We start from the raw sequence: 17,346 nt of genomic DNA, 5'->3' as shown, positions 1-17,346 counted from the left end.
ATTAAGACAGATTAGATCTTTCCCCTCTTTCTTTGCTCCATTGTTGTTTTTGGACCAGTATAGGAGAATACAGGTTTGATAATAATCTGACCAAACTTTAGAGCTTGACCAATATTACCAGCATTCCTTGAGAAGCTGGGAACAGTACTATTGGGAAAACTACTTGTTTCTTCAATGAAAACAAAAACTGCTGAGCTGTGTAGATTAAAGAAACCAAACAATACTACTCGAGAGGAGACATCTGTATCTGAAACAAAGCAGAACTTGAAGGTTCTGAAAAAATAAAATTCAAACATTTATTGTCTGGAAATGTGCCATCTCAACTTTTTTTAATTCTTTCATGGGATTTGAATGTTGCTGACAAGACCAGCATTTGTTGCCCATCCCTAATTGCCCTTGAGAAGGTGGTGGTAAGTCGTCTTCTTGAAGCGCTGCAGTCCATCCTGTGTAGGTACAGCCACAGTTCTGTTAGAAAGACGAAGCTTTAGAAGAATATCGGGAATGTAGGACCAATCTGAAACGAGGAATTAAGAGGGCAAAAAGGGGTCATGAAATATCTTTAGCAAACAGGGTTAAGGAAAATCCCAAAGCCTTTTATTCATATATAAGGAGTAAGAGGGTAACTAGAGAAAGGATTGGCCCACTCAAGGACAAAGGAGGAAAGTTATGCGTGGAGTCAGAGAAAATGGGTGAGATTCTAAACGAGTACTTTGCATTGCTATTCACCGAGGAGAGGGACATGACGGATGTTGAGGTTAGGGACAGATGTTTGATTACTCTCGGTCAAGTCAGCATAAGGAGGGAGGAAGTGTTGGGTATTCTAAAAGGCATTAAGGTGGACAAGTCCGCAGGTCCGGATGGGATCTATCCCAGGTTACTGAGGGAAGCGAGAGAGGAAATAGCTGGGGCCTTAACAGTTATCTTTGCAGCATCCTTAAACACGGGTGAGGTCCCGGAGGACTGGAGAATTGCTAATGTTGTCCCCTTGTTTAAGAAGGGTAGCAGGGATAATCCAGGTAATTATAGACCAGTGAGCCTGACGTCAGTGGTAGGGAAGCTGCTGGAGAAGATACTGAGGGATAGGATCTATTCCCATTTGGAAGAAAATGGGCTTATCAGTGATAGGCAACATGGTTTTGTGCAGGGAAGGTCATGTCTTACCAACTTAATAGAACTCTTTGAGGAAGTGACAAAGTTGATTGATGAGGGAAGGGCTGTAGATGTCATATGCATGGACTTCAGTAAGGCATTTGATAAGGTTCCCCATGGAACCTTATGGCTGATGGAGAAAGTGAAGTCGCATGGGATCCAGGGTGTCCTAGCTAGATGGATAAAGAACTGGCTGGGCAACAGGAGAAAGAGAGTAGCAGTAGAAGGGAGTTTCTCAAAATGGAGACGTGTGACCAGTGGTGTTCCACAGGGATCCGTGCTGGGACCACTGTTGTTTGTGATATACATAAATGATTTGGAGGAACGTATAGGTGGTCTGATTAGCAAGTTTGCAGACGACACTAAGATTGGTGGAGTAGCAGATAGTGAAGGGGACTGTCAGAGAATACAGCAGAATATAGATAGATTGGAGAGTTGGGCAGAGAAATGGCAGATGGAGTTCAATCAGGGCAAATGCGAGGTGATGCATTTTGAAAGATCCAATTCAAGAGTGAACTATACAGTAAATGGAAAAGTCCTGGGGAAAATTGATGAACAGAGAGATTTGGGTGTTCAGGTCCATTGTTCCCTGAAGGTGGCAAGGCAGGTAAATAGAGTGGTCAAGAAGGCATACGGCATGCTTTCCTTCATCGGACGGGGTATTGAATACAAGAGTTGGCAGGTCATGTTACAGTTATATAGGTCTTTGGTTCGGCCACATTTGGAATACTGCGTGCAGTTCTGGTCGCCACATTACCAAAAGGATGTAGATGCTTTGGAAAGGGTGCAGAGGAGGTTCACCAGGATGTTGCCTGGTATGGAGGGTGCTAGCTATGAAGAGAGGTTGAGTAGATTAGGATTATTTTCATTAGAAAGGCGGAGGTTGAGGGGGGACCTGATTGAGGTGTACAAAATCATGAGAGGTATAGACAGGGTGGATAGCAAGAAGCTTTTTCCCAGAGTGGGGGATTCAAATACTAGGGGTCACGAGTTCAAAGTGAGAGGGGAAAAGTTTAGGTGGGATATGCGTGGAAAGTTCATTACGCAGAGGGTGGTGGGTGCCTGGAACGCGTTGCCAGCGGGGGTGGTAGATGCGAACACGATAGCGTCTTTTAAGATGTATCTAGACAGATACATGAATGGGCAGGAAGCAAAGAGATACAGACCCTTAGAAAATAGGCGACATGTTTAGGTAGAGGATCTGGATCGGCACAGGCTTGGAGGGCCGAAGGGCCTGTTCCTGTGCTGTAATTTTCTTTGTTCTTTGTTCTTTGAAGGGAGTTCCAAGATTTTGATCCGGCAACAGTGAAGGAACGGCGATATAGTTCTATGTTAGGATGATGTGTGTCTTGGAGAGGAACTTGCAGGTGGTGGTGTTCCCATGCATCTGCTGCCTTTGTCCTTCTAGGTGGTAGGGGCTGCAGGTTTTGAAGGTGCTGTCAAAGGAGACTTGGTGAGTTGCTGCAGTGTATCTTGCAGATGGTGCACACTTCTGCCACTGTATGCTGGTGGTGATGGGAGTGAATGTTTAAGGTGCTGGATGGGGTGGCAATCAAGCAGGCTGCTTTGTCCTGGATGGTTTCGAGCTTCTTGAGTGTTGTTGGAGCTGCACCCCCCCATCCAGACAAGTGGAGAGTTTTCCATCACACTCCTGACTTGTGCCTTGTAGATGATGAACAGGCTTTGGGAGTCAGAAGGCGAGTTACTCGCCACAGAATTCCCAGCCTCTGACCTGCTTTTGTAGCTACAGTATTTATATGGCTACTCCAGTTCTGTTTCTGGTCAATGGTAACCCCCAGGATGTTGATAGTGGGGGATTTAGTGATGATAATGTCATTGAATGTTAAAGGGAGATGATTAAATTCTCTCTTATTGGAGATTATCATTGCCTGGCACTTGACTGGCGTGAATGTTACTTGCCATTTATCAGCCCAAGCCTGAATGCTGCATATGGACATGTATTTTTTCAGTTACTGAGGAGTCCTCCTAGCATTCACCGTGTCAAGCTCCCTTAGAATCTTCTATGTTTTAATAAGATCATGGACAAGGATTGCTTATGTATCTGAGAAGTCACGAATGGTACTGAACACTGTACAATCATCAGCGAACATCCCCACTTCTGACCTAATGATGGAGGGTACGTCATTGATGAAGCAGCTGAAGATGGTTGGGCCTGGGACACTATCCTGAGGAACTCCTGCAGTGATGTCCTGGGGCTGTGATGATTGGCTTCCAACTACCACAACTATCTTCCTTTGTGCTAGGTATGACTCCAACCAGTGGAGAGTTTTCCCTCTGATTCCCATTGACTTCAATTTTGCCAGGGCTCCTTGATGCCAGACATGGTCAAATGTTGCCTTGATGATGAGGACAGTCACTCTCACCTCACATCTTGAATTTGGCTCTTTCTCCATGTTTAAACGAAGGCGGAACCCAAACTGAGCGTCGATGAGCAGGTTATTACTGTGTAAGTGCTGCTTGACAGCACTGTCAATGACACTTTCCATCACTGTGCTGATGATCGAGAGTAGACGCATGGGCCGGTAATTGGCTGGATTGGATTTGTCCTGATTTCTGTTGACAGGACATACCTGGACAATTTTCCACATTGCAGGGTAGATGCCAGTGTTGTAGCTGTACTGGAACAGCTTGGCTAGGGGTGCAGCTAGTTCTGGAGCACCAGTCTTCCGTACTACTGCCGGAATGTTGTCAGGGCATATAGCCTTTGCTGTATCTAGCACCCTCAGTCATTTTTTGATATCACATTGAGTGAATCAAATTGTTTGAAGACTATCCTCTATGATGCTGGGGATCAGCACTTACCTGAGGACCGGAGCGGCGGCAGGCGGACCTGGGAGGAATCGCATCCTGAGCGGGACCTGAAAAGGAGAGAGCGGGGCTCGAGGCCCTCACTTACCTGAGGACCGGAGCGGCAGCAGGCTCTGTCTGTGTCTCCGCGTGCTGATATTCAAAAGAGGGAAAAAAAACTTAGTGACATCACGGGAAATCTGCAAGGTGATTGGTTGGGTAAGTAACAGCTGCTAGTGCATTTAAATAGCTTAAAAAAATAAGGGGAAAGTTTTTATTTTGGAAAAAAAACGTCAAAACCTACCATATAAGTGATAAGGTGAATACTACTATAGTGTGTCTTTTTTTAAATTAGTGTAATTTATTAAGGACTTTAGATTGCAGCATTTTGAGTAGAACAAGGCCCCTACTGTAATTAGTATTTTTTATAGGGAGTAACTAAGTAATCTAAAGGTAAGTCATGGCAGGAGAGCTCACACACGTGATATGTTCCTCCTGCGCTATGTGGGATATCAGGGACGCTTCCAGTGTCCCTGACGACCATGTGTGCAGGAAGTTTATCCATCTGCCTACCCACATTACGGAGCTGGAGCTGCGGGTGGATTCACTGTGGAGCATCCGCGATGCTGAGGACATCGTAGATAGCATGTTTAGCGAGGTGTCACACCGCAGGTAATGGCTACACAGGCAGAAAAGGGATGGGTGACCACCAGGCGGAGTAGTAGGCGCGGGCAGGTTGTGCAGGAGTCCCCTGTGGCCATTCCCCTCTCAAACAGATATATCACTTTAAATACTGTTGTGGGGGATGACCTCCCGGGGGAAAGCAGCAACAGCCAAGTTGTGGCACCACAGGTGGCTCTGCTGCACAGCAGGGAGGGTAAAAGACTGGAAGAGCAATAGTGATAGGAGATTCAATTGTAAGGGGAACAGACAGGCATTTCTGTGGCCACAAATGAGACTCCAGGATGGTATGTTGCCTCCCTGGTGTTAGGGTCAAGGATGTCTCGGAGCGGCTGCAGGACATTCTGAAGCAGGAGGGTGAACAGCCAGTGGCCGTGGTACATGTTGGTACCAACGACCTAGGTAGAAAAAGGCATGAGGTCCTGCAAGATGAATTTAAGGAGTTAGGAGCTAAATTAAAAAGCAGGACCTCAAAGGTAGTAATCTCAGGATTACTTCTTATGCCACGTGTTAGTGAATATAGGACCGGGAGGATAGACCAGATGAATGCATGGCTGGAGAAATGGTGCAGGAGGGAGGGATTTAGATTCCTGGGATATTGGGACTGGTTCTGTGGAAGGTGGGACCTGTACAAGTGGGACGGGTTACACCCAGGCAGGACCGGAACCGATGTCCTCGCAGGGGCGTTTGCTAGTGCTGTTGGGGAGGATTTAAATATGGGTGACGTTAATCTACATATAGATTGGGCAAACCAAATTAGCAATAATATTGTAGAGGAGGAATTCCTGGAGTGTGTACGTGATGGTTTTGTGAACCAATACGTTGAGGAACCAACCAGAGAACAGGCCATCCCAGACTGGGTATTGTGTAATGAGAAAGGATTAGTTAACAATCTTGTTGTGCAGGGTCCCTTGGGGAAGAGCGACCATAACATGATAGAATTCTTCATTAAGATGGAGAGTGAGAGAGTTGATTTCAAGACTAGGGTCCTGAATCTAAATAAAAGGAAACTATCAAGGTATGAGGCGCGAGTTGGCTATGACAGATTGGGGAATGTTATTTAAAGGGTTGACAGTGGATAGGCAATGGCTAGTATTTAAAGAGCACATAGATGAATTACAACAATTGTTCATTCCTGTCTGGTGCAAAAATAAAACAGAAAGGGTGGCTCAATCGTGGCTTACAAAAGAAATTAGAGATAGTATTAGATCCAATGAAGAGAAATATAAAATGGCCAGAACAAGCAGCAAACCTGAGCATTGGGAGCAGTTTAGAATTCAGCAAAGGAGGACAAAGGGATTGATTAGGAAGGGGAAAATAGAGTATGAGAATAAGCTTGCAGAGAACATAGAAACTGACTGTAAAAGCTTCTATAGATATGTGAAGAGAAAAAGACTAGTGAAGACAAATGTGGATCCCTTACAGTCAGAAATGGGGGAATTTATAATGGGGAACAAAGAAATGGCAGACCAATTAAATACATACTTTGGTTCTGTCTTCACAAAGGAGGACACAAATTACTTCCCAGAAATGTTGGGGAACATAGGGTCTAGTGGGAAGGAGGATTTGTATGAAATCAGTATTAGTAGGGAAATCGTGTGAGGGAAATTGACGTGATTGAAGGCTGATAAATCCCGAAGGCCTGATAGTCTATATCCCAGAGTACTTAAGGAAGTGGCCCTAGAAATAGTGGATGCATTGCTGGTCAATTTTCAAAATTCTATAGACTCTGGAATAGTTCCAACGGATTGGAGGGTAGCTAATTAACCTCACTATTTAAAAAGGAAGTAGAGAGAAAACAGGGAATTATAGACTGGTTAGCCTGACATCAGTAGTGGGAAAAATGCTAGAGTCCATTATAAAAGATGTAATAGCAGAGCACTTGGAAAACAATGATAGGATCAGACGAAATCAACATGGATTTACGAAAGGGAAATCATGCTTGACAAATTTAGTGGAATTTTTTGAGAATGTAACTAGTAGAATAGATATGGGAGAACCAGTGGACAATGTATATTTGGACTTTCAGAAGGCTTTCGATAAGGTCCCACTTAAGAGATTAGCATGCAAAATAAAAGCACATGGGATTGGGGGTAAGGTACAGACATGGATTGAGAACTGGGTGGCAGATAGGAAACAAAGAGTAGGAATGAACAGGTCTTTTTCCGAGTGGCAGGCAGTGACTAGTGGGGTACTACAGGGATCAGTGCTAGGACCCCAGCTATTCATAATATATATTAATGATATAGATGAGGGAATTGAATGTAATATATCCAAGTTTGCAGACGACACAAAGCTGGGTGGTTGTGTAAGCTGTCAGGAGGATGCAGAGAAGCTCCAGTGTGATTTGGACAGGTTGAGTGAGTGGGCAAATACATGGCAGATGCAGTATTATGTGGATAAATGTGAGGTTATCCACTTTGGTGGCAAAAACAGAAAGGTAGATTATTATCTGAATGGCGATAGATTGGGAAAGGGGGAGATGCAGGGAGACCTGGGTGTCCTTGTGCATCAGTCACTGAAAGTAGGCATGCAGATGCAGCAGGCAGTTAACAAGGCAAATGGTATGTTGGCCTTCATAGTGAGAGGATTCGAGTACAGGAGCAAGGATGTCTTGCTGCAATTATACAAGGCCTTGGTGAGACCACATCTGGAATATTGTGTGCAGTTTTGGTCTCCTTATCTGAGGAAGGATGTTCTTGCTATGAAGGGAATGCAGCGAAGGTTCACCAGATTGATTCCTGGGTTGGCAGGACTGACGTATGAAGAGAGATTGGATCGATTCGGCTTGTATTCGCTGGAGCTTGGAAGAATGAGAGGGGCTCGCATAGAAACCTACAAAATTCTAACAGGACTTGACAGACTGGATGCAGGAAGGATGTTCCCAATGGTCGAGGAGTCCAGGACCAGGGGTCACAGTCTAAGGATAAGGGGTAAGCCATTTAGGACTGAGATGAGGAGGGATTTCTTCACCCAGAGAGTGGTGAACATGTGGAATTCTCTCCCACAGAAAGTAGTTGAGGCCAAATCATTAAATATATTCAAGAGAGAGTTAGATATAGTTCTTTGGGCTAACGGGATCAAGGGATACGGGGAGAAAGTGGGGACAGGTTACTGAGTTTGAATGATCAGCCATGATCGTATTGAATGGCTCGAAGGGTTGAATGGCCTACTCCTGCTCCTATTTTTCTATGTTTCTATGTTTCTACCTTAGGAGAAGGCTGAGATGGATCATCCACTCGGCACTTCTGGCTGAAGATGGTTGCAAATGCTTCAGCCTTGTCTTTTGCACTGATATGCTGGGCTCCCCCATCATTGAGGATGGGGATGTTTGTGGAGCCTCCTCCTTCATTTAGTTGTTTAACTTTCCACCACCATTCACAACTGGATGTGGCGGGACTGCATAGCTTAGATCTGACCCGTCGGTTATGGGATCACTTAACTCTGTCCATCACATGCTGCTTCTGCTGTTTAGCATGCATGTACTCCTGTGTTATAGCTTCACCAGGTTGGCAGCTCATTTTTAGGTATGCCTAGTGCTGCTCCTGGCATGCTCTCTTGCACTACTCATTGAGACTTGTGTAAGCTATTCAACCAACCCATGATCTCGACTGTTAAAACAACTGGTCAAGATTAGTCCTCATGATGGACATTTACTGAGGGAAGTTTAAGAAAGATGGACAATGCCGGGCGGACTCTAATTCCATGGTGTGAATGAAGAACTCGGCATACCATTGGACATTGTAGCCTAAAATGATTTTTTATAGGTCACTGACCAATGATGAAACATCCTATAAGGTATAAGAGTGAATGTCAATAGCACCTCACTGCTGAAGCCAGAGGGAAGAGTGACTTGGTCAGTCACTAGGAAGACCACAATTAATGTGAAGTTGACTGCTGGTGGATGATTGTATGCATGTATTTTCTCTTGCACAATATTTTGAACAACTTATTGTAGATGCTAAGTTATCCATAGTAGAGCATTGCATTGCATGATTTTGATGTCTGGGAAATTCAATAAAATTCATATTTAACTCAAACGTTTGAGTAGATTCCATTATTCTTGTAATTCTCGGGTTTGAGCAAAAGCAAACAGACTCAAGTTCTACAAGTAGTATGCACACTTGCCACAAGTGAAATCTGTATTGGAACATGCAATGAGGCATTAAAACCATCAAAGCAAGTCAGTGCCAGTGGAACCAATTTGGCATCAATGCCAAGAAATGCACATTTACAAATAGACCTCCAGGTAATTAGGTACTTTTTCACGACTAGACTGACATTAAATTGTCCATTAAAGAAGGTGGCTGGAAAAATGAATGCATGACCACAGCTAGATTCCATGGATGCATTTCCACAATTAGCACCATATTTACACCATGTATTGTCACCACTTGAGATAGCAACTGTAGATAGAAAGCACAAAAAAAGCAAAACTGTGTGAAGTCTTCCTCCCAGTAAAAGTACGAGGGAACAAATTTCAAAATGTCACCATCAATACAGGGAAAATTTTATGTCTTTTTTGGTTATAGGTCTGTTCCTTCCAACTCCCAATGGTTCCAATTGGGGCAAAATGTCTTTCTTATTTCCAAAATATTCAAATATAATCCAATTTTAATCACATCAAATTCAGCGTTCAGCTGCAATGTGCATCTCTAATGCAAAGGTTGTAATTTAGCTGCAAAGTTTGGAACTGCATTATACTTTGACAGATTTTCATCATAGATGAAGATCGAGCCTCAGGAAATCATATCACTAATGAGCCTCAAAAACTGCCTAACAGAAGTGACTCATATCTTTTTCCTTCAATATTGGGACTTCACTGAAAGGGAATAACTGAGGCAAGACTCTAGCTGACAGTATCACTTGACCTTACTAAAAGTATATTACTAAATTAAAAACAGAATTATATGACACAAATTAACACTCAAATTAGGTAAAATGAAATTTATAAAATGGATGGAAGTAGGTTCCTGCACCATTGAAATAAATACTGATTAATCAATAGAAAAACACTTTATAGAATATTTTCTTTTGAGACAAATTATAACTAATATACCCAGAGCTTCAATAACTAATTACATTAAGCCCATGCACTCACCAATTGTTACATGTTACCTAATTTAAATGATGGAATGTCTTCTTCTTCTCTTTCTTTGGGCTTCCTTGTCTCGAGAGACAATGGGTAAGTGCCTGGAGGTGGTCAGTGGTTTGTAGGCATATTAAATCAATATTAGCCACTTAGCACCAGTAGAGGGGAGCAGAATACAACAGCAAAATGTGAACCATCAAGTCCAAGCCATCAATATTGAAATGAATTTCTGCATGTTCTTTTTTTGATTTTGTATGTTGATATGGACAACGTTGCCTGGAAGGCAGGTTTATGCTTACCACTGTTATTAAGTATTGATGTGTAAATATTAGACAGAAAAATGGAAATCTGAAAGTAAAACAGAAAATTCTGGAAAACTTACCAAGTCAGGCAGCATCTGTAAAGAAAGGAAAAATCATGATGTTTCAGCTTAAAATATCAACACTTTTCCTTTCTTTACAAATGCTGTTTTACTTACTGAGATTTTCCAGCATTTTCTGTTTAAGTATCAGACGTAATGCTTGATAACCTAAGTTAGATGGGAAAGAAAAGATAAATAGTCATTTTATGTGCTTTAGACTCGTTCAATCTGGGAACTAATTTCTTTTAATTCTTCATGGTTTTATTTACAGTAACTGCAGAATATGCAATTATGGTTGCCCACGTTTAGTGGCATGCAGGCTAAGAAATACAATAAGGCATGTGGGCAATTATATGCACTAAATAGATGCTCATTTTTTGCTATAAATGAGGTAAATTATACAATCCAGTTTTTTATATACGCCATATTATTGACCATATTAAGTACACTTCCAAGGTCCTTAGTGTATGGGAAGATCATCATTTCATATGACCACTAATTACATTAGTGAATCTTCAATTAGAAATAGTCACAGCTGCACAGCACAATGCTCAGGGCGCTTTTTAGGGTTGGGATTGCTGAAGCTTTACATGGTGAGCTGAATGTGTTGCCAAAAATATAGAGAATAATTCCAACCCAGACACAGCATAAAGGTCACCATTTCCCATAGCTCAGTTCATTAGGTAGTGACTGCTGCTGCTACTGCTGATATTGTGAAAGGCCCACAGTTAAGATGTGAGTTTAACCTTTACTCTGTGGATAATACACAACACCTGCTGAAAGATTTGTTTTGTGTCTGTGTGTGTGGAAAACCTTGCATTAAACTAGCATCTATGAAACATTCCAAATAATAGATGGCTTTATAAAAAAAAACAATAACTTTCATAAGCCAGTTAGTAGGTTTCCAAATTACTGTACTGAATAAAACTTCACAATTTTACTTATGGGGCACCAGCTTCCCTGGAGATTTCCTTTCAGGATTCATTTCACTAGGAAAATGTACTTATCTCTGTGACAATAGGCTTTCTCCCCTCACCTTCTACGCTCCATGGGAGAACAGTGGCTGTGGTCATAATGTGCAGCAACACTGCAAATAAGTTGATGATGATTTCTTCTGATCAGTTTTAAATGATGGGGCCAGAACAGATCCAGAAAGGTAAGTTTGTTTGTTTCCCTGTGGGCAAGGAGCAGCAAACATCTTTGGCCTCTCTGTCCCTGGCTTCCCTCCAGCCCTTGAAGACTTACCTTGTTAGGGATCATTCCCTGTTGCTGGCCTTGTGCTGCCTGATTTTAATGGCTGAACAGCCAATGCTTGCTGTCATCCCACCCACTCTGATTGGGAAATCAGCCAGTGGTGTGTTGATCAGATCTGACAGTTAAAACCAGCCAATGTGTGCGATGTGTTTTGCTTCAGTGCTTCCTCGTATTCTACTGACACCTGGAATCCCACCTTGACGATCTTGTGTTTTTGCTATGCCATGCCATCAAAGTATTCAAATGAGCTGATCGAGCAGTCTAGGGTAAGGTCAGCTCATACATACTAAATGGGAAGGGGGATGGGCATCAGCATATAGAAATAGAAAAAAGGAATAAGGTGCATAGGTTGAGAGTGTTAGTACTACCAATGTGCACAGAATACTGGGAGAGATAGATAGCACTAGAGTAGGGAATAGTAAATTAGGTGGGGGCAGAGTAAGGGAGGAATTAATAAAGTTTAAATCAGGGTTAATGTATGTGAATGCACAGCATGTGATTAATAAGATTGGTGAGTTACAGGCACAGATTGACACGTTGGAATATTATGGTGTGGCTATAACGCAGACCTGGCTCAAAGAAGGGCAGGACTGCGTGTTAAAATTTCCTGGATACAAGCTATTCAGGAAAGATAGGAAAGGAAGTAAAGGGGAGGAGTGGCAGTATTGATTAAGGAGAGCATTGCAGTGCAGGAGAGAGAGGATGTCCCAGAGGGGTCAAGGGCAGAATCTATTTGACGAGAGCTAAGGAGCAAAAAATGGTGCAATTACATTGCTCGGTGTAGTCTATAAGCCACCAACTAGTGGAAAGGATGTAGAGGAATAAATTTGCAAGGAAATTACAGAGAGGTGAAAGAATTATAGAGTAGTTAAATGGGGGACTTTAATTATCCAAATATAGACTGGGATAGGGGTAGTGTAAAGGGCAGAGAGTGGTAAGAGTTCCTAGAATGTGTTCAGAAAAAATTTCCACAGCAATATTTTTCCAGTCCAATGAAAGGGGAGGCACTGCTGGACCTGGTTCTTGGGAATGAGGTGGGCCAAGTGGATCAAATATCAGTAGGAGAGCATTTAGGGGACAGTGATCATTGTATCATGAGGTTTAGTTTGGCTATGGAAAAGGACAAGGAACAATCTAGAGTAAGAGTATTTTAATTGGGGGAAAGCAAACTTCAATGGGGTAAGAATGAATCTGGGCCAAATAAATTAACATCAAAGGCTGGCAGGAAAAACAGTACCTGAGCAATGGGCTACCTTCAAAGAAGAGATAGTTTAGGCAAAGTCAAGATATATTCCCTTGAAGCAGAAAGGAAGGGCAAAAAAATCCAGAGCTCCCTGGATAACAAAAGAGGTAGAGTTAAGATGAAGAAGAAAATGTGTACTTAATGCAATGTCAGTTGGATATTCCAATGGAAAACCAGGTTGAATATAGAAGGTTCAGAGGAGAAGTGGGGAAGCAAATAAGAGAAACAAAGAGAGAGTATGAAAAAGCGACTGGCAGCTAACATAAAAGGGAACCCCAACGTTTTGTCCACTAAAAAGTGGTAAAAGGAGGATTAGGGTTGATTAGGGACCATGGAGACAGAGGGCATAGCTGAGGTATTTACTGCATCTGTTTTTACCAAGGAAGAAGATGCTACCTAGGCCAGGGTGATAAAGGAGGTAATTATCACACGAGAAGGATTTAAAATTGATAAGGAGGAGGTATTAGGTAGGCTGTCTATACTTAAAGTTGATAAAGCACTAGGACCGGATGAGATGCATCCAAGGATACTGAGGGAAATGAGAGTGGAAATTGCGGAGGCACTGGCCATAATTTTCCAGTCCTCCTTAGACTCAGGGATGGTGCAAGAGGACTGGAGAATTGTAAATGCTACAGCCTTGTTCAAAAAGACTGTAAAGATAAATCCAGTAACTACAGGCCAGTCAGTTTAACTTCGGTTGTGGGGAAACTTCAAGAAACAATAATTCGGGACAAAATTGATAGGCACATGGACAAATGCGCATTAATTAAGGAAAGCCAGCATGGATTTATTAAGGGAAAATCGTGTTTGACTAACTTGCTGCAGATCTTTGAAGAGGTAACAGAGAGGGTTGATGAGGGCAATTCTGTTGATCTGGTATACCTGGACTTCCAAAAGGCATTTGATACAATGCCGCACAACAGACTTGTCAGCAAAATTATAGCTCATGGAATAAAAGGAACAGTGGCAACATGGATACGAAATTGGCTGTGTGACAGGAAAGAGAGTAGTGATTAATGAATGTTTTTCAGTCTGGAGGAGGGTTTGTAGTGGAGTTCCCCAAGCGTCAGTGTTGGGACCCTTGCTCTTCCTGATAAAAATTAATGACCTGGACCTTGGTGTACAGAGCACAATTTCAAAATTTGCAGATGATAGGAAACTTGGAAGCATTGTGAACTGTGAGGATGATAGTGTAGAACTTCAAAAGGACATAGACACATTGGTGGAATGAGCAGACAAGTGGCAGATGATGTTCAATGTGGAGAAATGTGAAGTGATTCATTTTGGTAGGAAGAACATGGAGAGACAATACAAAATAAAGGGTACAATTCTAAAGTGGGTGCAGGAGCAGAGGGACCTGGGTGTATATGTGCATAAGTCATTGAAGGTGGTAGGACAGGTTGAGAGAGTAGTTAATAAAGCATACAGTATCCTGGGCTTTATTAATAGGGGCATAGAGTACAAGAGCAAGGAGGTTATGTGGAACTTGTATAAGACACTAGTTCGGCCTCAGCTGGAGTATTGCATCGAGTTCTTGGTGCCACACTTTAGAAAGACCTGAGGGCACTGGAGAGAGTACAGAAAAGATTCACAAGAATTGTTCCAGGGATGAGGAACTTCAGTTATGAAGATAGATTGGAGAAGTTAGGACTGTTTTCTTTGAAGAGAAGTCTGAGAGGAGATTTGATAAAGGTATTCAAAATCCTGAGGCGTCTGGACAGAGTAGATAGGGAGAAACTGTTCCCACTCGTGAAAGGATCGAGAATGAGAGGACACAGATCTAAGGTAATTGCCAACAGAAGCAATGACAATATGAGGAAACGCTTCTTCACGTAGTGAGTGGTTAAGCTCTGGAATTCACTGCCTGAGATTGTGGTGGAGGCAAGTTCTTTTATTCATTCATGGGATGTGGGCATTGCTGGCTAGGCCAGCATTTATTGTCCATCCCTAGTTGCCCTTGAGAAGGTGGTGGTGAGCTGCCTTCTTGAACCGCTGCTGTCCTTGGGGTGTAGGTAATTGGGGAAGGGAATTAGACTGTTACCTGAAAAGGAAAAATGTGCAGGATTATGGGGAGAAAGTAGGTGAGTGGAACTCGGTGAATTGTTCATTTGGTGCAGGCATAATGGGCCAATGGCTTCTTTCTGTGCAGTAACAATTCTGTGATTCTGTGATTTTGTGATGTGCCACTGTGAAGAACTAGCCTATATGGATGAAATAATATTTACATAGTTATTTGACCAAATAATTCACATGAGGGAGTTGTGACGTGCCTAATCATTCTGGGGCTAATAAACCAGGGCCTTTTATTTAAATTATGTTTAACTATAGCCTTTGTCTAAATTATCTTTATTTATCCATTCTTTCTGATGGATCTAATTAAATAAATATGCACACCAGATACTTTGAAGGTGCAGGAAAGGAGAAGCAGTACTATCTGATACTCATATGGTGAGGACAGTATTTAAGATCTATCGGGAGAGAAATTGGAGTCTGTAACACTTATTTTTTTTAGGTGCTACGTAACCTCCTAACACTTGAAAATGGTGTTCAAAATGTGTGCACACACTTCTGATGGGAAGTCTGGTGGATGCCAGTTTGTCAAAAAACCCTTCATCTACTCCTAATATCTGTTTGAAGCATTATTAAATCTCCTATTAAAACAGTTCCATACGACCGGCAAATGTCAACAGAGAGTCCTGTGAGCGTGAGCAGCTCAACAGTCACTAGTCCCCATTGCTTGTATACGGTGGTCACTAAGAGACTGTGAGGATATGCAACAAGGGGTGTGAATTTAGTTGGTAACTGTGAATTGTTGGATTAACTGGGCTGGATTTTGTAGTTCCACTGCCGAGAGCGGTGGTGGACGCGGAACATGGTGGCCATCCCCCACGGGGACCCGTGCCGCCGCACCACCGCGATTACGCGATGAGCGGCCACTTTACATATTGACCAATCATGTAGCGGGGGCGGCCTCAGCAACACCATTCACGGTGTTACCTGTTGAAGGAGCAGCTGTTGGCACCATTTTTAGAAGGTTACCAGCCCTGCAAACAGCACACCATGATGCACAGTTCATCCCTTTCCCCCCGATTATACTCATCAGCGTGCAGAGTTCACCCCTTCCCTATCTCAGTGGCGCCTGCTTTCTCTGGACGGGAAAGTGAAGGCACGAGTGCCGCACGTTGCACTGAAGATCGGGAACTGAAGGTAAGATTGCTGTGGTTTACATCATGCAAAGATATAATTTACATATGCTAACCCGGGTCCCACGCCAAATGGCGAAGGGGCTGCCGCAGAGCTTCCCCGTCGCCTGGAAAATAGGGCCCGGCAATCCTGGCATCGGGTTCAGTGGCGGCTGCTGCCACTCCGAATTTCTGGCTCCCCCCGCCACGGAACCCACCATCAGGCTGGGAACAAAATCCAGCCCACTGTGTGAGGATCATGCAAAGAATGTATTATGAGCACCACTTGCACTGAAGTTTACACCATTGAAGTTTAATTCCAACATATATAAACACTCAGACACTCACTAAATAGACAAAATGGGGGAGAATTTTATGCTCTCCCCCATGGCGGCTTTGGAGGCAGGAAGGGCATATAATCAGGCAGGATTATGTGAGGGGAACCCCGCCACCTTCCTACCTCCACCCAAATTAAGTCTATGGACACCCCGCAATTAATGCCCAATTAAGGGCCGCATCCTGCCTCCGCTGGTATTAGCCCAGTAGGGGCTGTCGCCGTGTAGGGAGCAGGCCAAGCAAATCTGTGCGGGTTGCTTGCTGGCTCTGGGGCTGGGGTGGGTGAGCGGGGAGGGTGGGCGGTCCCTCCTTAAAAGGCACTTAGTGCCTGATCTAGGGACCAGGCATCGGGAAGGCAGGAGCCTGCTGAGAGCCACCGCCCTGCCCTTGCTGCCGACCCTTTCCCCTGCAACCTCCCCCCACCATACCATGAAACCCTCCCGCCCTGACTTACCTGTGGCTGAGGTCCAGTGCCTTTGGTAAGTCCAGCACAGGCAGAGCCACTGCACAGGTCGTGGCGCTGCTCAGTTAAAGGGCTCCCAGCCTCTGATTGACCGACAGCTCTCAGAGGGCTGCACCTCCTTTGCCTGGGTCCTTGATCCGGGGGAGGCTAGCCGCTGTCCACTTAAGTGCCTAATTGGCACTTGATTTGGCAAGCCTTCCCCAGAGGAGGCGATGCAAGGCTCTCGTCAGTGCTTTTGCCGGTGGTTGACACTCCCTTCACCTGGATAAAATCCCGGCCAATGATTTCTCCAACTTAAGTAGAATATTTGATAGATTTGCCTGGTAGCAGAGTAAGTTAAAGGTTATATTGCAATACCTGTACATTAGGGAATAAAACAAAACAACTACTTTGTTACCAAAGAAGTAACATTAGAGTTGGCATATTTACATATTTCTGAGTATACATGATTCAACAATTTAAGCTGTTTTTAAGCCATGGGCATGAATTGAATATATTATTATGCTGCTGTCAATTCAGAATAAACATCAATATAAGAAAATTAAGTTGCAGAAAGTCATTTTAAAACCAATGAATGTTTTGAAAATGTTTCTCAAGAGCTGAAAGGTCAAATGAAGAAATACAACAATGATGGCACTGTGAAGCAAACCATGGTAAGAAATATGATAAATACAGACTGGACAATTACATGAGAATAAATTTTCTGAGCGAAGACAGTCATTGAAAAATTAACAGTCAATGCTTGCCACATAAGTAATGCTGCTGTTAAGGTGAGAT

The sequence above is a fragment of the Heterodontus francisci genome, chromosome 1, assembly GCF_036365525.1.
Source record: "Heterodontus francisci isolate sHetFra1 chromosome 1, sHetFra1.hap1, whole genome shotgun sequence".
NCBI lineage: Eukaryota > Metazoa > Chordata > Chondrichthyes > Heterodontiformes > Heterodontidae > Heterodontus > Heterodontus francisci.
Note: the sequence above shows the minus strand (reverse complement) of the source record.